A 22,656-nucleotide genomic window follows, 5' to 3' on the forward strand; every position below is an offset into this window, starting at 1 on the left:
ATCTGGTAACAGCGTTTTTAATGATCCAATAATTTATTACAGGCTGACCAAAACAGTTACCAGGAATCAGAGCGTATAAACCATAATGTCAGCTTGGTAGTTTTCTTTTATCTACATTTTACAATGTTGCAGTGACATCTAGAGGTGCTTTTTACCAAGCTAGCTCCTCATAAAAATTCTGCTATTACTGTGAGCTTTACGGCTATTTACCCATATTCCTGTGCCATTTGCTCAGTGTGTTTTTTCATTGGCCACTCCTAGACCGTAGTAGGATGGTGACCACAGTAAACCATGGTGTCTGCTGTTACTCGGTTCTCCTTTTCCACCTGCCTTCTTCCTCTCACAGTGCTATGAAACTGGCGCTATCATTATTACTAATAGATCCACAGGGTGTGAAAAATGCAGATATCTCCAAATATTTGGTCTTTGATCTTGAAGCAGTGTGATACATATTTCAACAAAATATACAGGGCCAGGCACTTAATTCTGAGTGTCTTAATCATGCAAGCAGTCCCACGGCTTACTCATATTGTACTCTGAGCGTGAATCAATTCTATTACTAAACATTTGTTCTGGTAAGCCCTCTGCATTTTTTATGCTTTATTTTTTTTTTGTTTTAATTTCATTAGGCTTTATAGAAAATAGGCATGAACTTAAAGCAACGCGTATCCGCTATAAACAGGGTTCAAGGGAAAGGAGAGAAACAAAAATAGTTGAGAAAAATGGGATGAAACTGCATGAAAGGATTTCAGGAGGACTTGTTCAGAAAATCTTGATCTGCAAGGGATGAAGCAACTGTAATATGAGCATAAGAACTGAGACTGACAACTTTTCTGGGATGCAGTTGGTCCCAGGAAGTTGCAGGCCACAAAATGGAAAAGGGCTAAATACAAGTAGATAAGTACCCTTGAAATATAAATTGGAGCCTTGTTCACACAGAACTTAAATATAAATGTCACGATTCCAGATGAATCACAGGGCATCAACCAATGCTTATTCTGTTTTTTTTTAATGGTGAAAAGCACTAAAAGAAGTAGGGAAAAGCCTTAGACTTATTCATTCTGCAATTAGTAATGCAATCGGATTCCTGTAAGTATGTCAACCTCACCATACAGCTGAGGACACCAGCTCTGATCAAATACAGTCAGCTGAGCAAATAAGCAGAGAAACGGCCTCCAAGCTCTTTGATGCATGGGGCCAGATTTCACTTCTGCATTCAGAATTAATTGCAGGCACACAGTGCTTCCTACTAAATATTGCTGTAGTTTGCAGGTGTGAAATACAGAAGCCAGCTTTTGAAAATCTGGTGGAACACTGGACGATGCTAAATATCTGAAACTGCCAGGGTGTTACATAAATTACTACAATGTTTATTCAAGCATCATTTCTGATCTCTTACATTTTAACAGCAGATGAGGAGCTTGTACTAATTTAAATGAAAAAAAAAAAAGAAAATAGAAATGAAACATTTACTGGTATCCTTCGGAATCAATAAATGCAGCTATTTGCAACAAATATAGGGTCAGTAGTGCACTAGAATAAGAAATCCAAATATAAGGACTAGATATTGGACTATTTGTAGACACATGAGTCATCTATACATGAGCATCCCCATTTTCTCCAGGTTTTGCTATTTTTAGAAATATGTGACTTCAACTTATCAATTTTTGACCTGTCAAATAAAAACACAAACTTTTGCTCGTGATTTCTTCCCTGTGAAGGGTGGGATTGCAACAGGTTCTCTGGAGCTGACTGTAGTTGCCACATCCCTCCTGGCCGGCTGCATGCCACGGGAGGCACGAAGACCTCCCTGTAGTTTGTTGGGGGTACACGCCCCCGCAATGTCCGACCCCAGGTGGTCGAGCCAGCTGCTCCGAGAGCCCACAGGTTGTGAGTACCCAAGGCAATCACGCTCTTCTGAAAATCTTGTCCAAATGGTGTGGTGGTTTGTTAATGACATCCATCCCACTCAAGTACTCTTCATAACATTCCTCTTCCTTCAGTCTCTTAGCAGTGCTTTCTTAAGGGTCTGTTTAACTTGATTCCTAATGGGATTTTATTTATTAATTTATGTATTATTCTTCCTGAACTTTGGTGACATGTGACTTTTTCCAGTCTGTAGTTTCTAAAATTACAAGAATAATATTTCATACTAGAAATTATGTCTCCACCTTGTTTTTACCCTTTCTTTAAGGACTTGAATATGCACAATGAGGTTAATGGGAGTACAGTCATTTTCCTGACTCATACAAGCCAAAAGCTTTCAATGAAGTTTTCATTTTAATTCCACAAAAGGTTAAATACAAAAGGTTGCATCGTGACCCTGCAAAATATACCAAAGCAAAAAGGCGTCTACCTACACAAGTTGGTATTGTGTCTTTAAAAAAACATTTTCCAGACTTAAATGTATTCTTTCATACAGAGTATTGATAGACTCTAAGTAATAGAGAAAGAATAAAAGCCCACTTGATGATAACAGAATAACAGGAGATACTCCAGAGACTGAAACTTCAGTATAGACCAATGGAAAAAAACCACCTTCAGAAATTATTTAAAATTACTTTAGAAATCTGCAGAAAATGAGCAATTATATATATAAATATTACATATTTTAACAGAAATTTCAAATGCAGTGAGAAATTAATGTTTTTTATAGACATCTGACTCCTTTTTAATGAGCTGTACTTAGTTAAATTCCTTCTTTATACTGCAGCAGTCCTACCCTTGGAATGTTTTCTTAGCTAACTTTCAAATTCTTTTTATTCACCTAATAAAACTCTTTGACTTTTTTTTCCTACTGCAAAAATTTTTGTAATGAATGGCCTCATGAAGCAGCCCCAACCTTTTAGTTAAAGGTCCTTTATCACCCTGTCACATTTCATTTGATGTCAAGACACTATTCTCAACTTCAATCAGCAGATACCGAGACACAAAACTTTGCATGTGCCTAAACCACATTTCTTACTCGGTGTTTCTTGCTCGTGTTCTTTAGATACTTGTCAGAGCTTTATTACAGCAAGATAGCCTGGTTTTGTTCCATCCATTTATCAATATGATTAAGTTTTAAGGGCTTAAATTAAGGGCTTTGTGATGAATCCATCTCACTAACAGCCAGAAATCAGCCATTGGCTTTGCCACCTGAGCACACTACTGTGGACGCTCCCAGTATCCCCACACCAGTACCCGGGAGAATGCATCACACGCGACAGAGATCCTGGGGCAACAGCATGCATGGTGATGCCTCCTGTGCTATTGCCCAAAGCTGGAGTCCATTCCCTCCTTCCCTTTTGTGTTCCTCTTCAATACACACCTTTTTTTTTCCCCCAGCAATGTAAAATAGTCAGTGAACATATTTCTGATACAAACTTATAAACGATATAAAACGTACACATGGCAATTCTGCTTTTACTGGTAGGTGGTACATCTGCTTCCATGTCATTATTTTTTGCTACACTACACAAACTGCTGGCACCTTCAGCCAAAGATTTTGACTCTTCCACAATCTGTATAGAGCTCCTTGAACTAGATAGGGAAATCAGTCTTCTGTATAAACCAAACTCAATTCACAAGTACCTTTTAATCCCACACAAAAATAACCCGAGCCATAAGAATCATGATTCCCCCACTAGGAAATACAAGAGAATTTCTATGTGACCTGCTGCCTTGAAAATACATCGATAATGAGGTAACAACCTCTGCATGAAGGCACATACTAAATACTGAAAAATCCCTTGGAATAACACCATCCTATGCGAGAAGCTGAAGATCAGCGAAGCCAAAGCCTTGTCCATTCCCCACTTCAGTTTTCCAACTTCCCACCCGCTGCACTGGAGAAGCGGTGGCTGTCCTGTTTCAAATGGATGCTTCCTCCTGCCAGGCCATTCTTCTCAAAACAGGAGTCTTACAGTGAAGAGCAGAAGAGGCTTTCATGCAACCAGGCTCCTGACAGAGCTCATGGCCTTGAACGTGCCATCTGCTATGGCGAACACACAGCATATTGCACTAACATTAACAGGTTGCTTTTAAGCATCCTTACTTTTGCCTTGAGGTCTAGTCACTGTCATTTAACAGTCATCATCAGGTGTTAAGAGCAGCTTTGGAGGTAGATGTTTTAACTCCAATTTGATTGATATAATTTTAATGTCCCTGGAATACACAGAGGCCTGTAATAATGACCAGCAAATCTGAGGCAATCAATCCACCTCCTAAGACCAGAGCATTCAGCATTACCTGGCTTTCACACACTGCATCTGGGAAATCAAATCACCCTGTTACTATCACTTTTGGGTTTCTCACCTGAACAAATCAGGGCAGCAGCAAAACAACATCAGGCAAGCACAACCACTGGAGACTCTGGCTGCTTGTCTTACCAACATATTGGACAGCCTCATATCTACCTCTTCTCTATACTGCTCAATGCCCTCACATGTGTGATGACTGACAAGGTCCCATGTCCTTCATATGCACCTGTGCCATAACCCCAAAATTTTCTAGGTGCTCTTCTCCATAATTTTCACCATTACCACTAAAAAAAGAAATACATCCTGGGCTGCATCAAAAGAAGTGGGGCCAGCAGGTCAAGGGAGGTGATTCTGCCCCTCTGCTCTGGTGAGACCCCTCCTGGAGTACTGCGTCCAGCTCTAGATCCTCAGCACAAGAAGGACATGGACCTATTGGAGCGGGTCCAGAGGAGGGCCACGAAGATGATCAAAGGGCTGGAGCACCTCTGCTATGAGGACAGGCTGAGAGAGTTGGGGCTGTTCAGCCTGGAGAAGACAAGGCTCCAGGGAGACCTTATAGCGGCCTTCCAGTACCTAAAGGGGGCCCTACAGGAAGGATGGGGAGGGACTCTTTATCAGGGAGTGTAATGATATGACAACAGGGTAACAGCCTCAAACTGAAAGAAGGTAGATTTAGATTGGATATTAGGAAGAAACTCTTTACTGTGAGGGTGGTAAGGCACTGGAACAGGTCGCCCTGGGAAGTTGTGGATGCCCCATCCCTGGAAGAGTTCAAGGCCAGGCTGGATGAGGCTTTGAGCAGCCTGGTCTAGTGGGATGTGTCCCTGACCAGGGCAGGGGGGTTGGAACTCGATGTTCTTTACGGTCCCTTCCATCCTGAACAATTCCGTGATTCTGTAAAATGGCTTGTCCTCTAAAGTGGGCTCTGCTATTGACACAGTGTGAGACAGGAGGAAAAAAATCTAATTTGAAGCCAAATTAGTGGCAGATTTTTTTTTTAACTGCAGGCATAATCCACCCATCTGTCAAACTACTCCGGCTAATTTTTGCTGCAATATCAGTTAAGTAGCTTCATTGCTAAGAGAGTATTCCTCCGCTTTCGTAATGTATCTGAGCTAAGCATGCAATAATATAAACGGCAAATATCTTCAGAATTCTTGAACCACCCTTCCTCAGTTGCTTTTGGGAAATCAACATTTTGGGAGACTTCCAAAGGGTTACGAATTTCAGAAACCGTCCCCTACAGCTTTGATGACTCACTTTGAATTGGAGTCCAGAAACGCAGGTTTCCTAATAACGCCCTTCACTTAACAAAAAGGGGGATTGGGCGGAGGGGAAGGACTTCGAATGTCTTTATTTCCCCTTTAAAGACAGACCTTCTCCCGTGGCACCTCACCATGCAGGCAGCACCCAGCAAACAGAATGTGGTGGGACTCTTCACAGGCTCTGCTGGGGCTGCTGCCCAGCCACCCATCACCACTCCTCTTCACTGATGCACATGTGCGCAAAACCCAGGGTGCTGCCAGGATGGCACCAAATTAATCACGTTCCAGAGTGGCTACCCTTGTCATCAAAAGCCAGTGTGGTGGAGACCCTGCATTTAGCTGCAATGGCACTCTCCTAGCAGAGCAGGCACTCAAGCATGGTACCCTTTCTACTGGCAGAGGTATCCAACTTCTGATCGGGGCTGAGAGGAGTCCTCACCCGAAAACTGACTACATGGCTACCATTTCTGATGACAGAAGGTGGATTTTAGATGACTGGAGTAGACAAAGACCTCTTGCCCGAGCAAATCCTTCCTACCACTGTCTCACCATTTCAAGGAACCTTCTGCTTTTAAAGGACTGCCCTCTGATGACCTGCTTTGTCTTGCTCTCCTGCACTTACCAGTTATCTTTTCATCTTCATCATGAGGTCTCTCTAGTTTTGCAAAGGAATTGTAATGGATTCCTAATGGATTCCTAGTCGCTGTAACACACAGGCATTAATGTCATGCCCATAAGCCATCTGAGGTGGCGTGCAGGTATTTAGAAATCAGCTATCCCTGCTTTGATTCCACACATTCCTCAGAGTTGTAGAGAGAGCAAAACCACAACAACAGTGCCCAAGGCAGGATCCTACCCAGGGACTGCAGAGCAGACAGCAACTTCAGAGGCTAAATGAAAACAAAATTAAACAGCATTCTGAATTGGAAGGCCATGAAACACCTCCTATGGCTGTCAGTAAGGGAGAAAATGGGGCAAAATAAGATGAAAATATCTTTCCTAGAGAAAACATATTGGTTTTATAGACAGAGAGAGAATTATAATTCTAATACATTATAGCTCACTCAAAAACTTGAATACCTCTACCAAGAACATATTTAGGTAAAGGCATCAGTCTTGAGGGGAAGAAGGGCATTCCCAAGTATAACAGCAGACGAAGGCACTGACTAGCTGCACTGCCCAAGCAGCAGACAACCCATCTGCTGAGATTGTACCCTCAAAACCACCAAGGATAGAAGAAACTCTTGCAGACAGATGAAAAAAAGAAAATGAAACAATTCCTGCCTACTTGACTGGAATATGAAAAATTCACAGAACATGGCCAATCTGGAGAGAATTTAAATAATACATAAGAGACCCGTTAGTATTTGTAGGCGAAATGAAGGAATCAGAAGAACAGTTATAGACTGAGGCTGAATGGATCTTAAAACACAGTGTAGCAAACCGCAGTTTCATTGCAGACTCCTAGTAACGCAGCCAGTAAGTTGTGATTGCAGCATGATACCTGCATGGGAGGGACAGAGGGTTCGAACAGAAAGTACAGCTCCCACTGTTGGGGTGTTTTTAGTGCGGGAAACAGCCTCAAACTGCTCACAAGTTATTAGTCCTATGGCAAAGCCTGCAAAAATGGCAAGAGACTGAAATTACAGCAACCTGCAGGCAACTGCAGAAAGTTCAACACCGCTTTACGATGGCAACAAAAGGGATTTTCTGACTCTCCAGGTGAGTATTCACAGGTTAATAGTATAGAATCTCTAAACTGTTTAATTTGGAGGAAATAAGTGAAGTATTATTTTACTCCCTTTCTTTGTAAGTGGAAGGAATAAGACTGAAAATGGAGTTACAGAGTCATTTCGCAACAGGATTATCACGGACTACTTAAAAAGGTGAATTTGAGGAAAACCTCAAGACTTTTAAAGACCCTTACTGTAGAACTGCTGATTTCCCTTGGCGCTAGTAGTGAGAAAATAACTTAAAACGACAAGTAATACATGCTACTCCTCTCAGCCATGTGGTGATAGGGTCACGCTGCACTCGGTGGAAAATGGCTGGGAGACATTTGGCAGCACTGACAAAGCATGAAGTGTCTGCAGGCTACACAATATTATAACTCCAACCCAAAACAGAAATAAACTAACCTCCTGTATGAGGCAGTGGAGGTATTTCAGGATGGCAGTAAAAGGCAGGAAAGCAGAAATTTTGCTTCACAGGAGAAGGATCCCTGTATTTTGCAGAGCACAAAAAGTCCCTGTGGAGCCTATGATCTGGAAACTGTTCCAGCTGCTGCTAAAGACGGAAGAGAGATTACACACCCAGCTGCTTATCATCCCCCCTGTACCTCTCTCCCAGTCCCCCACTTCTGTCCTCATTGTTCTGTCTTTTCCACTGCTCTCTACTTAATCCAGGTCTGTAAAGTGAGCTAGTTAGGAAAAATTAAAAAACAATCCTACAATTAATAAAGGAAAGAGCAGCACCTCTTGTGCCCCCAGCACAAGAAGGACATGGACCTGTTGGAACAGGTCCAGAGGAGGGCCACAAAGATGATCAAAGGGCTGGAGCACCTCTCCTATGAAGACGGGCTGAGAGAGTTGGGGTTGTTCAGCCTGGAGAAGAGAAGGCTCCGGGGAGACCTTATAGCAGCCTTCCAGTACCTGAAGGGGGCCTACAGGAAAGCTGGGGAGGGGCTGTTTGCAAGGGCATGCAGCGACAGGACGAGGGGCAATGGTTTTAAACTAGAGCAGGGTAGGTTTAGATTAGACATTAGGAAGAAGTTCTTTACAATGAGGGTGGTGAGACACTGGAACAGTTGCCCAGAGAGGTGGTGGAGGCCCCATCCCTGGAGACATTCAAGGCCAGGCTGGATGAGGCCCTGAGCAACCTGATCTAGTTGAAGATGTCCCTCCTTTCTGCAGGGGGGTTGGACTAGATGACCTTTAGAGGTCCCTTCCAACCCAACACATTTTATGATTCTCTCTAAAGAGGGAAGAATGGTAAGGCAGGTGATTAAGCACTATGTAAACACATATTCAGATGCATCCATGGCCACCTATTGCACCACCTACTAGCAACTAAGAATGATCAGATTATTTTGCAGAATGAGGCTGGGGACAGACAAGTATTTGTTGTTAGACAGCTCAGCCCTTAGAACTAAGAGGCAGCATTTGCTCATAGCTAGGGCAGGGTGAATGATAAACAGGGACATAATCCAAAAATACCTGACCATCTCCAGCAGTGCACAAAGGCGGGTACTGTCCTTCCAAATTAGCTGAATGTGACCACATTGTAGTGAATGGATCACCTTGCTCACAGCCATAAGGAAACAGAATAGGACTGTCTATGTCTAAAGTGATTGCATGGTTGCTCAGTGTTGCCATATAAAGTTCACCTAGGACTGCCTGGCAGCCAGCACTTCTGCAGCATCAGCATTGTTCAAAATTGTCATCAAGTGGGGACTAGAGCCAGTGATAAGGACTGTGTTTAAAGAAGCAAAGATTGATTTCTGCATAAGCAGGTAGGTTTGTTCATTGTTATGCCACCAGGTACCAGTAGTACATTTCAGGTGTAAAACTGCAAGGACGACATCCCCTATTTCTCTATTCCTTTGCTTTTATCTCAACAATTTAAAACCTCACTTGTAAATCCAGTTTGAACATGACAGGCAGAGGCACATGCAACCAACTTCACAGTGTCTCATGGACCAGTCTTTTCACTAATTTGCTCAGAGATGCTGTTCCTACCCCCTCAGGCAGAAGAGAGTCTGCTCTGAATACTGGTAAATACTGGCTCCTACTAAACTGACAGCCAAGCTCAGCGGCCTCTGCTGAAGGATATCATACCATGTGCTATTATTCTTAATGCAGGACTGAATTCAAGTCTGTTTTTACTTAAACCCAAGATGACTAAGTGTTTACTAAAGCCAGCTGTTGTTCACAGGATAGCTTGATAATTTTATGACGGTGCTTTACTAATAAATCAGAAGCACAGAGAGGAAGGTAATGACAAGCTAACATATGTATGCTATCTCATAAAACAAACAAAATATTAACAAAGTAATATCACCAGCGTGATTACAGATATGCTTGTGCTGCTTTCCCTAAGCCCTCCTGCTACACAAGCTCCTACTAAGTCCACTCAACATTGCCGAGAGTCTGCCTGAACAAAAATGACTCAGTGAGGGTTTTACAAATGGAGCTGCTGTTGCAAAAAGACAGACTCCACTCAGTCTTCCCCTCTTTGGGTCTTTGTCAGTAGGCTGCCTCTGTTTCCATCACCTTCAAGCCCTCTACCTTTCTCTTCCAGGCCCTTCATACCTCTGAACTCTTCACTGGGCACCTTTGTTGCTGCTACCATGGCTCCCCTCTGGGTGTCGAGGGTACGACCTCTTCCTCTGACCTGCCCCTTCCACTACACCCACTGGCTCCCATAAACTCACCAACAAAGCCCGTGCAGTCCCCTCCTTTCTCTTACCCTGCATTTCTAGCGCAGAGACCCTTGCACCTACTCGGGCCTTCAGGAGCTGCCAGTTCATTAATATCCCAGGCCTGATTCAGTTAATATTTATAAATAGTTTAGATGAATATGTAATTTCACCGAGACAAGTAGAGCTCTGCCACAAACTGCAGTGATCGCAGCATTGCAGAGATGACCTGCGGGTCTCACTATGATGAGGCTTTTACAACAGATGTTTTCACTGATGGTTTGAAAAGTAAAAGAAGCCCTAAACTCAGATGCTCAAAATAAGTAACATTTTCCCACCAAAGTAACGGTATAAAAGACGAAAACTTCACTTTTGTTAAAACTCTGAAACGAGTCCAATCTAGCGTTCAAGAAGGGCCTGTAAAAACCACTTTTGTTGGTGGTGTCCTTTGGCAGGGCCGCAACTTTTCCCTTCAGTTAATGATGCTCTGGAAACAAGGCTGCACATTTTATATCCTTACATAGAGGCAAATCAGCCGGTTCAGCTGACAGAGCTTTACAAGATGCTCCTCTGCTGCTACTCAGCACTGACGGCTATTTTTATAGTTTCCTACGATGACTTGTCTACCTGAGAAGCGGGGCTGCCTCTGAGTAACCAAGCTGAAAAGCACCTGGTTTGCTGACCAGACCAGTCTGAGTAATATTGGGTGCTTCTTTTTTCAAGGAATGTAATTTCCAATAATACCTTCACACAATGTTTTTCCTGCTCAAAAACTTTAGAAAAACAAACTCAAGAACTACTCTTAAAATGTATCAAAAAGTAAAGCCTGTATGTGACTTTTTTTGAGGGGAAAAGAAAAGCAGAAAAGAATATGAAAGGCAATCTTTTTGGTTCACTGTAGGTTAATTAAATAGCAACACACTTTGTCAGAAGAAATTCATTAATTTTCTAATTCTATTGGGCTTCTTTATCAAGCAAAGACTAGTTAAACTACCTTACAAGAGCCTACTATAATCAATGGAGTCTTTCAAGAGATTTTTGTGGTCTTTTAATCTGACCTGTAAAGAACACGATGAAACTCCCATTACGGTGACACAGGCATTTTTTGCCCCGAGGAAGTTTACACAAGCCACAGCTCCAGTTACGGTAACCCTACCTCAGATCCCAGTTTAGAAGTCGTCCCCCACCCCCCCCACCCCCAATGTCAGCAGAAATACCAGATTGGAACAGCACACTTAAGTTGTTTTTTGAAATAAAGGACGTACATATGTACATGCCCTGACCCAAGAAAGATTTTTACCAGTTTCACTAAGCTCTAGATCCCACTCCATATAACATGACTGCTGCAACTTGATTCCCACCAATAATTATAAACCCAGAGAAGATTATAGTAAAATGTATGGCCAGGACCCAAGCCTCCTGAAGTCTGTGTCAATGCCAGTGACCCCTAGTTATGTTTTACAACCATAAAGAAATAATTAAAAAAAAAAAAGGTATTTATCTCTCAGTAGATTTTCTATATCTTTTCCACTGAAGCTTGCTCAGTTTGTTCTAATACTTTTCATTTTTAGAGCATATTGGTGTTCTCTCTTAAAAGTTAATGAAATGAAAAAGCTACGTGTATAGCAGAACATATCTGTAGCTTGCAATGATTCCTGACAAGAGGAAACACAAACCTGGGCTCACCTTCTCACTCTTCTTCTTGAGCAGGGCAGCAGCTGTTGTCTCCGAGAAAACGTGCATCCTAAAAAGATGTCCAGCTTCTTTTGTATAATCACCTGCCTTGCAAAGTTTACATTTTTGACCATGGTGTTTTACACTTGAATTATGAATTACTAATGTTTTAACCTTCTCAACCAGAGGCCCTACAAACTTCTGTAATCCAAAAACACTTTGTTCCAGTCCATCTAGTCTTTTAACCTGCCGCTCTGCATTCCTGTTTATATCAGAAAGTGATTTTTGCATTTTAAGGCAAAGCCTCTTCATTTCATTACTTCTCAGATTTTTGTTTCTTTCCATCCTTGGTCCAGTTCCAGACCTTTCTGCCTTTACAATCTCAATGTCTTTTTCAATGCAACAGATTTCTTGGGAAATGCTGTTAAGCTTCTTAAGGACATTGTCTTGCAGAGTCAACAGCTTATCCATTTTCTGTTCAAGGGAGGCAAACTTCATATCCGTGATGTTAAAGCTTTCAGATGTGCTGTCATCACTGCTTGCAACATGAAGAATTTTGGGGGGGTCCATTCCATTATCAGGCCCTTGGTTTTGCAAAGCGTTTGGATCGAATATTTTGGCCAAGTTGTTGACCATAGACGTTGAAGAGCTCTGCCTGCTGGATGTGGTCATTTTGCTGGTATGGACAGGGGAAGGAAATGCTCTGATGATCAGCTGCTTGAGGACAATATCAGTTGCAAAGGCTTCCTATCCAGACTGCTCAGATATACAGCCAAGTTTGGCAACTCCAGCTCAACTAATTTTATAAACTACTCTCATATATTTGACTAAAACAGAGGAAAGAGGCACCCAAATTATTTAGGGACAAAAACGCCTTTGATCCATTCTTTATATATATATATATATCTGTTTACAAATGAAGTGAATATAGAGATGCGCATCCTAAATGCACTCAGCTCAGTGACATCAGCCCTAGCAGGGACTAGAACTATTTGCACTCCAATGGAATTTGACAGCAAAAAGGCTACGCGATACCTGAGAAGTCTCTACGGGTAGTTTGGCAGTGGTGCTGTTGCTTTTCAAAAGTCTAGTATGTAACGTGATCCCTGCTCTGAAAAGAATAAAGGTCCTTACAGGGACCTTAAATGTGGCTGCTTGAAATTACTGTCTTAAGGTGAGTTTTTCAGATGAAAACCTCTACTGCTTGAAAAGCCTGTTACATCAGGCAGGAAGTCAATAGAGTTGTTAAAAAGAAAACACATTAAAGAAAGTAAACAAAGGAGGACATGCAGATATTTGAAAAAATCAGAACCCCTTTCTCTACCCTGTATTTCAGCTACCCCCTAGCTAGCTCTTTAATACACAAGCAGTTCTCTCAATAGACGGTACCTTAATTTACTTCTGTATTTAACGAGACTGTAGTAATTTGCCACAAATGAAGAGGCTTTTATGTTTTACTATGATCTGTTCAGGCAAATTCCAAAAGACAAAGTTTGATAGAGAGACTCAATTCTTTGCTCTGTTTGCCTGACAGTAAATGTCTCAAAACCAGTGATTAGCATTCATAACTCAAACAGTTTGTTTATGTTTTGCTTTTGCAAAAGACCTTCATTTCTTTCAGAAAGACAAGATTGGACAAAGAAGAAACTTCATGACTGGGAACAGGATTCCCCTAGGCATAGGTTTGAATTGTTGAACATTTTTCGTGTTGGTTAGAAAATGAAAAACAGAATTAAAAAGAAATAATAAAACCAGAACTACTCATCTGAAGTCAACTAGATTCCACATGAGCAAGAAGCAAATCAGTATGGATCACCTTGATGGAGAAAGGCTGCCTCTGAAATACAAAGAAAAGGCTACCTTGGACAAATGACTGTCGTAGATTAACCACACATAGGTCAGTCTGCACTTGTGCCGTACCTCTTATAGAAATAAACATCTAAAGTCAGCCAGCTGGTTGGAAAACAGCCAGACTGCTGCCCTACTCAAAGGATCAAGAGTTTCTTTTGTGCTCCTGGGGAATTATTTCTTTTGCCAACCTCAGTTTCTCCACCCTTTAAATGGGGAGCGTGAGTGATAATTACGCAGAGCACATAGCAAGTTCCAAATATCTAACACACTAAATAGCCTTTCAAAATTGCATCTGTTCACTAAATGAAGAATATGAGAGGTCCTGTCTTTACTTTTAGGTGCCAAAGATGTCTTTTAGAGTCAACCACAACTGAAGTTTTAAAAGTTTCCAAAGGCATTCTCCCACAGTCATTTATGAAACAACACATAGTCAGTGTTGATAAGCTAATTCAGGAGCTTGTTCTCCAGTTAACACAGGTTAATAAAGGAAAAAAGTTCCTAGGTACATTTGTCACCTTCTGAGAGCAGCAGGTTACTGTGAGTGAAAGGTGAACTGTGTCCATGTATGGCCCTAAAACATGGATTGAAGTCTCCTCTATCTCTTCTTTAGGTAACAGACATTACCAAGAGGTGATCATCATGTTTTATTGTGCATAGCATATTCACTGAGCAGACTGAGAAGGTTAAATGATTTTAAAATAGGAAACAGGATAGCTAAAAAAAAAAAAAGAAAAAAAAAAAGATGAGGAGTTTAGTGATCCCTATTTCACAGAAAAAATAATATACAGGACAGCAGTTAAAAAAAGAAAAGAATACTAATGTAAAGAACATCATGTCAGTTCCAGCAGAGAGCAGATACGTTTGAATCCCTTTGCCGCCTTCTGCTCATCTCTGTTAGAAACATAAACTAAACCCTCCTAACAGCTTCCAATCTGCAGAAGCTCCTGTTAGACACAAACTTCCAGGAGAGGTGGCTGCATGCCTGTAAAATGGCCAGGTTTGAAGAGCCATTCATCTTGGATTAAACATCCCTGGAGGAGCTCACGGTGAGCTTCCCCTTTGTCTCCTACATCCTCTGCACAAAAAAAAAAATAAAAAAAAAATAAAAAAAATTAAAGGTTTATTAGACCTTGCCACCCATCCAGTTAGGAACTCCTACTTGGGGGACTTCATAGGCAAAGCGTGTCAGCTACAAGGATCCTCTCCAAAAGGAACATTATTTTGTATGAGCAAGGAAATGATTAAAAAAAAAAAAAAAGGACATACAGATAGTAATGGTAAAATCATGTGTTATATTAGTGTGCACAGCCACATGTGTTAAACATTTAAATCTCTCCTAACAGTTGCCCAGGGAAATGTTATGTGAAATACCTCAAACCAATACTATAAACACTAATAAAAATGTTAAGCTCTGTGAGGTAAGATCCTATTATCAAGTATCATCTGTAAAGTCCTATTGATTTAATATTATGCCATGACATACAAAAATGCCAGACACTTTTAAAATGTAGAAAGAAAACTATAAAAATGGTTCATTAAAAACTCATCAGTATGTGTTAGCAGTTCTGTCTGAAGCTGAACTGGAAGAGAAAACTGCTGTGTAGTGGCTAGAAAAGAGGAATAAATGAAAGCAAGAGCTTTCTGCGCCCAGAAAGCTCTTGCCAGTAACTTCTTCACAGCTGGGAATCTGAGATCCCTGCCTCTTGCTCTGTAAACTGGAAATAATCTTAGATATTCAAATACCTTTCAAGAGTTCAGTGAGAATTAATTACTTAGGGGAAAGTCTTCTGTCAAAGTATTATTTAAAGTATCTGAACCTTTTTTTCTTTGTGCAGTGGATTATTACCACAGCTACTTTATGAAATTCGGTAATATTATATGTAAATAATTTGAGATATTTTTAATAACCAAATACCTGAACGCACTTTTCCTGTCACTGAAAGAATCTTTTAGCCACTGTACCTATCGTTAACGCACAAAATAAGCCCACATAATACCTTCCTAATTTTCATCTCATAAATTTTACTGATGACTGGACATTGGATTTGTCCAGCACCAAAAATACAAAAAAATATCTCTGTTGGAGATTAAGGGCATGAGCTGCAGCAATGGTTACCCTTCATGAATGGAAAACAAAGAAACACAACCAACCAAAATACTGTAAGAAAGAAAGCAATTCCACTAGTTTTAGAGATGACACAATTCCCTATATGCCTAACATTGCCTAATATTACATTTCAGAATATTAACACTAGGCCACCGCACCATGGCAGTGACAGTATCGGTCCAAAGGCTGACATGAAACCCTGGGAATTTTTGCACACACCTGCACTATATAATATAGTGCTAATCAACTGTGAAAATGGATGCTATTTAATAATCTGCCAAAAGAGTCTTATTTCTTCCATACAATTGCTGTTCTGATGATGTTGAATTCTTTTAGGTGACTTTTACATACAATATTAACCCGTATTTCCTTTTTATTTCAAGTTCAGTTGAAAAAGGCCTTAAAGCCATATGTGTAATTTTCAAAGTATAGAGGCATCTAAAATTTGGAAAAGATAGAAGTTGCTGCTACTACAACCTTCACGTTTTTAACATGTCTGCAGACATGATACAATGAGTCAGTAAGAGATGTGGTAAAACTTCATACTTTGTATAGATATAAAGGGGCTAAAGGTGAAGATTGGACAGGCTAGAGAAGTAAAGTCTTCCTTTTGCTTTCTCTCCTGATCTCAAACTGTGGTCAGGGTTATTTTCTCTGCATACACAAATACGGAAAGCTGGCTAGCATTAGGAAATTATCACAGACAAGTCTGTTTGCTACCCCAGCTTTGTTAGCTGTCTGCTTCTGAACAGCTAGCCTCCAGTTCAGAGGTGCCCAGATTAAGCTTTTAGCACACTTTGACCCAAAGCCTGTGAAGGACAGGAGGACCTCAAGTTCCACAGCACTTGGATATCAGGCTCATAGGTACTACAGAAAAACAACATCTTTAAAAAAATCATCATAGCCCAAAACATCCAAACAATCTCTCATCAGTGAAAAGAGGTAATACTTGCTCTTGATTTATTTTTTTTTTAATTTCACGTGACAAGTTATCAGCGCAAAGAAAGCCTGCTTTCTGTTTAAATAAGTTGCTCACTCATTCTTCACCAGCTCTTGGTCCTCTCATCATACTGCTGAGATGTTAACTACCCTGCCTTACCTTATCTTCTTCCACTGGACCCACATTAAAAGTTTTCCTCCTCCTCCTCCCCACTTTTTTAGCTTGAGTCTTTTCAATTTAGTTCAGTTCAGTTCTTCATATTTCCTAACCATTAAAGGCCCAGACAGAGCACCTTGTAAATTTATGGCTGCTGGCATCAAACATTATAAACAAGAGCACAAGTGGAAATGTTGGAGTTGTAGAGTCTTATTCCAACTTTCTTGGGCACTAAGTCCTGTACCAGGATATGCTCTATTTCGTGGAAGACTGCTATCACGGAACCTTATCTGGAGATCACAGTACCATGTTTATCAATCTCAAGCTGTTCTAGACCAGATAGCTCCAAAAATCCCAAGTCCAGTTTAATATTTTACTGCTGTGGAGGGTTGGGGTGTTTTTCCCCTAGAAATAACATGGGGACACTTGCCATGCTTGAGTTTGCAGCACGTGTATGACGCACGCTCCACATTCCAGCCATTGCTCACTCATACCTGTAAGCAGCATATGTTCTCCTGACATTTCTGTACCTACGTCCTGGCAAGGATCAGGTTTGCATAGGGTATATATGAAGGGCAGGGGGAGTAAGCATGAAAAATTAGCTCTGATTTACAAATGGTAATTTAGACTGGGCAACTGTGACTTTGACCTTCAGGGAAAAAGACATTATAAAACAACCTCCCTCGATCACTCAGAAGTACATTATAGAAATTTTATGCAATCTAGGTGAGAGTGGATAGGGCATGATGTATTTCAAGTTATATCCATACTGAATCTTCCTGAATATTTATTACTAAAGTAGTGGGAATATCTGGAGGAAAGTCAGCTGTCTTTATGCAGCTAAAAGACAACGTGGAGCAAATAAAGTTCTTAACTTGTACGAAAGTTTGTCTTATACATTTAGTTTATTCTTAAGAACTCTCAGTGCTGGAGCTTCCATAACTTCTCTAAGCAACCTGGTGCAGTGCTGACAATTTTCATCTGTTAGAGGATTTTCCTAAAGCATAATCTAAATTTCCACTGGTGCGACTGAAGTTGACTTCTTGTCCTATCCATAGATGGCAAGAACAGTTTATTCTCTTCTCCTTTGCAGATATCTTTTATGTATTTGAAGTTTATTGTTGCATCTCCTCCTCAGTATTCTCTCAAGTATCGTTATATTGCACACAAAAATATATTACAATTTTCTATCAGTATTGAGAAAAAAAGGGGAAAATTTTTCTTTAATAATTTTCTGAAGAATTTGCCTTCCTATATGGAAAGAAATTGAAGATACTCTGTGTGTGTCTATGGACTTATTATAAATTCCTTTGTTAAAATGGTACAAGTCAACATATTATGCTGTATCTCCCAAAACAACGTAAGATTTGGCTTCCCTTTGAACATATTGATTTCCTCTTTTAGTAAAAAAATTCTCAAATCCCTAAAATAAAATCTCAGGACAGATAAAAGAAAAACACCAATTCACAAACATACAGCAGGAGTCAACTTTTCAGAAACACAGATAATAAAATTATTATCTACTGTTTGATATTTTAATTACTTAAATTAAGACCTTTGTAAGGTTATCCTTATCTATTACTCTTACTTTTCTGCTGACTTTTTATTTATTTTCATTCGTTTCAGTATCTATTTTGTGCCTTATATATCCCTGCCCTATATATCTGGAACTTCTAAGTTCCTCTTCTTTCCTTAAAAATTAATTCTCTTCAGCAATCTTGACCACTTTCTTGTCTTCAGCTTTTATCCTACAGTTGATCTTTATTCATCCTCTTAATGAAAACTCATAAACTAAGAAAAGGCAGGGAATATTTGTTAGCCTACTGTTATAAAATTCTAGTTCAAATTCATCATTCTAATGCTGTATCAAATTAGCAAAAAAATAATCTTTTTCTGAAAGTCTGATCAAGGGAGATGCAGATTTTGTTCTCTGATTGGCCATAGAGATGCACATTTTGTGGCTGGACTGGCCGTAGGACCTAGCAGAGAAGTTCCAATATCTGTTATACCTAAATCATGAATTGTGTTTTACAGATAAATTATGTCTTTGTATTTTTCACCATTGTGATAGTGGTTATAAACTGTAGACATCCTTAGAAAAGGTGGCTACCTCTTTTAATCATAAGTGTTTTGAAGACCACCTTTATATCATTTAAAGAATATTTCTGTAGAAATCTCAGTAAGATTCAAATCTCAATAAGCCTCAAAGAAGAAAAAACTTTAGACTTTGGGGAACAGCAGAGCCACTATCTAAAGTATTCAAGGATTGCCATACCCTAGTCACAAAGCAGAAAAAGTAGTGTATACGTAGTGCACAAGTGAGAGCTAAAGCATGCCTGCTCTTTCTCTAGTACACAACAACAGCTCCCCGAGAAACAATATAAGCTTACAGCTGCTCAGCTCTGAAACAAATTATAAAGCAAGCATGAAAGCTATGAACCAGATTCAGAAAGTCATGCTGTTTACTGAAAGTTCACAGATGTCTGTGCTGGTAGAACAGGAAAACCATTCTCTTCCCCCTACCCTCCTCCCTCTCACCCAAAAAAGATACATCAACATGGATTGGGGAATTCATCCAAAATGATACATTTCTACAATCAGCAGTCACGTTGGACTCTTTCACTGTGGGGCTGAAATAACTGTATGTCTAAGATTAAGCGACATACTGTGTCATAAGTGATATACCTTTATGGTTCCCCTGGGGTCTGCCCAAAACATTAGTCTGGAACTCTGCTTAAGGTCAGAAAAGGAAACAGCTTTATACAGGGCAGAAGCATAGAGCAAGAAAAGTCTGGCACTGAACTTCATGAGGTAGGACTAGGGAATTTACTGCTCCACAGGGCACTCTGCATACAACTATTCTACGACCTGTTAATTAATTATGAATTCTGACTTCCTTTACTATAATGACCCTGGTAACTAAGTATCCTGGAGATACCTTTGTGATAAATCACGAGAGCAAGTCCCTGAAACAAACTGCAGGGAGATCCTGGTTACAGTTCAGTGATCAATCTGCAGATGGCCTTTAAAATATACTACGACCTTCAGATTTTTAGCCTCTCTGTAAGCATTCATATGACTGACCACTCTTGGCAGGAAAAAAAACCCACGTTAATTGAGCTGTATCTCTCTCTGTAGAAAATACCTAGATCTTTCAAGACTACCCATGTTCTGGGGGTAATACCCCTCGTACACTGGAGCTCCACAGATCTCTCTCATGTGGTAAAGCATTTGCACAGGAGAGGTAAGCCACTGCAAGTTGCACAGTGCAGCATTTATCCAGATCAAGCACAACTCATTCACACATGGCGTCCCACTGTTAATGGGATTCTTGGTTGAATAAGATCTGCACAGGACATAGAAAAGCCACCATAATCAGCATCTGTCTGCTTAACAGCTGAAGCTGAAGTCAAAGCACTTCACCATCAAAGTGCACGATGTTCTTTCACTGAGGGTTGGTCTCCACTATCATCATCTGCTGTCAAGATATCATATCCAGAGTCTCACCTCTGCTTAGCTGTCCCCATTTAACTATACTAAAAACAAAACAAACCTCAAAACCCAGTTTCTTAAGGCTGAAAAATACTATGTGATAAATTACCCATTAATAGCCTAAAACTCTATTTCCAGGAAGCCTGTTTAAAGGAAAATTCCTGACTTTCTGAGGCTAAAGCAGAGGTGTCATAACTCTGAAACAGAGCAATGAAAGAAGTACTGTCTCCAGGTGCAGCAGGAGCTGTACCTCATTTCATCTGCTGGGTAGACTGGTTAAAATCTTTGGTTGCAATCCAAAACTTTCTGGCAGCTAGCATCCTGTATTAAAATTTATAAACCACGAAAGGCCTTTTCTTACAAAAAAGTTAATTCAGGATGGATAGGCTGAAAAGACTTGAAAGGGACAGTCATCAGAAGTGGTTATATGGAAAATTGGATGTAAGTAACACCTTTTGCTCCGTCAGAACATACTAAAAATACAGAAAATGTAATTTCAGTGAGAAAGGGAAACTGTATTGATTAAAAGATCGTTAAAAGAGTTGTGGACAAGAGCCCCAAAGCTGCCTGGCCTGTTGTAAGGTAGAAGTTTTACAAAGGATGTATTATCTTCTCCAGAAGGAAGATACTGACAGCTTAGCTTCCTTCAAGCCACAAAACTTACCTACTGTCCAGCCCACGATATCAGAGCCCTGGTCAGCAACAGTGGACATCCTCCATGGCAGCTGCCCGTCCAACAGGCAGCATCAACAGAAAGAGCAGTTGAGATCCATTTGTGTCTCGGGCTGTCACTCTGCGATCAGACAGCTTTATGAAACTATCATTTAAAAAAGCAAAGGCAATTATCTCCAAAATCATTATGAGTTAACCTATTTTCCCTGCTGAAAGAACACTGCAAAGATAACAATATCCAGCCTAGGGAAGGTCCCAGCGTGGCAATGAGGGGAATGTAGTGCTTTTCTGCTCAATTACTACTCATTCATTTTCACCTGTGGTGGTTTGTTCTCTGCTGCCTTCTGCTGTGAGACCAGCTATGGGAGTGAAGAAGTGGTCAAAAGGGTTTGGGGATTTTTGCTTGTTTGTTTTTTTTAAAATACCAGTAAACACTCTCCACAACTACTATTAGCCTATTTCTGCATCAGGTACTCACTAAGAAATTATTTTATCCTGCTCCACTGCTAAGGCACTGCACCAAAATCAGGAATCCACTCATTTTGTAGGTGAGCCAGGGCATTGGCTATTTATCCAGGCAGGCTCTGCTGAAGCAAACATTTTTTTTACTAGTATGACTGCAACCAGAGTTGGAATTTAACAGACTTTAACTAAGTAAATCAGCACAAGAAGCTGCATGTAAAAAATGCCTTGACTCATCTCTTCTTCTTCTTGAAAGTCAAGTGTCAAAAAAAGTTAAATAAATGGCACATTCATATTGAGCATGAATGTCAGAATCCAGGACTGTAGAAGGTGGTAAAGCATCCTGAAATGCATTTACTGGAGACCAGTGTTTTTAGGGAAGGGGTAATTTGAGCTGATTTTATTTGCAGGGTTTGCAAATTCTGGTGAGTATTTGTTGATAATTCAATAGATTGTAACTGGGGCCTGGCACATTTCCATACCATACCTTTAAGTTTTGGGGAAGAAGAACTCAAAGGAAGGGTGTTACATAAAATTTAACTTTTGAGCTATAGTAAAAAGCCCTAAAATCCAGGAAGTATTACATTTTTCTCCCCTTTGATCTGTTTGTTTTATACCAATACAAATAGCCCATTCTGCTCAATTTCCTATGACAGAATGAATGAACAGGAGGTAAATAAAGGTCACAGAAGTCTTCCACCCCATCTTCCTGTCCTGCCCAGGGTGCACGTGCTAATACCATTTTGCATTGGTTGATATTCTCAGTGACAGAAATGCCTTTTAGCTACATGTCTTCTCTTGCAGCCATTTTCTTCCACCAAGAGCATTCATTCCAAGATGAAACTTGGCAAGGTCTCAGCCTTATAGCTAGACTTTGAAAGCTATCACAATCACTACCTTTTTTGTCTCCTTTAACCCCCACATATTCCAACTAAATGATCATTACAGATGCCCAGCCACCCGGCTGTAAAGATTAGCCACATTCAGTGCCCAACCGATGACATTTGGGAAATGAACAATATCAACTGCCATTACAAAGATCCTATATGGCACTTCTTCAATTTTCAATTACCTGATGAAATCTAAAAGGTGGCAAGACCTTAGATATGGTAGCTGGCTAGACACTAATATATCAGACAAGCTGAGATTCACCAAATATCTTCTATAATAAAGCCTTTTTGTTTTAATTTGTCAAGCTTTAATAGTTCAGCTTGAATCTTCCAAAAATTAACATCAGTCTTGGCCCTTATGTTGTAAGAAATTTCAAATTAAATCATTTCCAAGAAAAAAAGAAACTTAAAGACATTTTGTGTGTGCTAAATATATTGTTATCACCTCTTAGACAAAAGCTGCAGAGAGGACTCTTGCTGATAATTACT

At 40.3% G+C, this 22,656-nt stretch overlaps 1 protein-coding gene across 3 annotated transcripts in view; it reads right to left on the reverse strand.

Annotated features, from left to right (window-relative positions):
• MYLK4 (myosin light chain kinase family member 4) overlaps positions 1 to 22,656 on the reverse strand; it is a 74,136-nt gene that overhangs the window by 21,928 nt on the left and 29,552 nt on the right. The gene's annotated exons all lie outside the window — the stretch shown is intronic.

The sequence above is a fragment of the Chroicocephalus ridibundus genome, chromosome 2, assembly GCF_963924245.1.
Source record: "Chroicocephalus ridibundus chromosome 2, bChrRid1.1, whole genome shotgun sequence".
Lineage (NCBI taxonomy): Eukaryota > Metazoa > Chordata > Aves > Charadriiformes > Laridae > Chroicocephalus > Chroicocephalus ridibundus.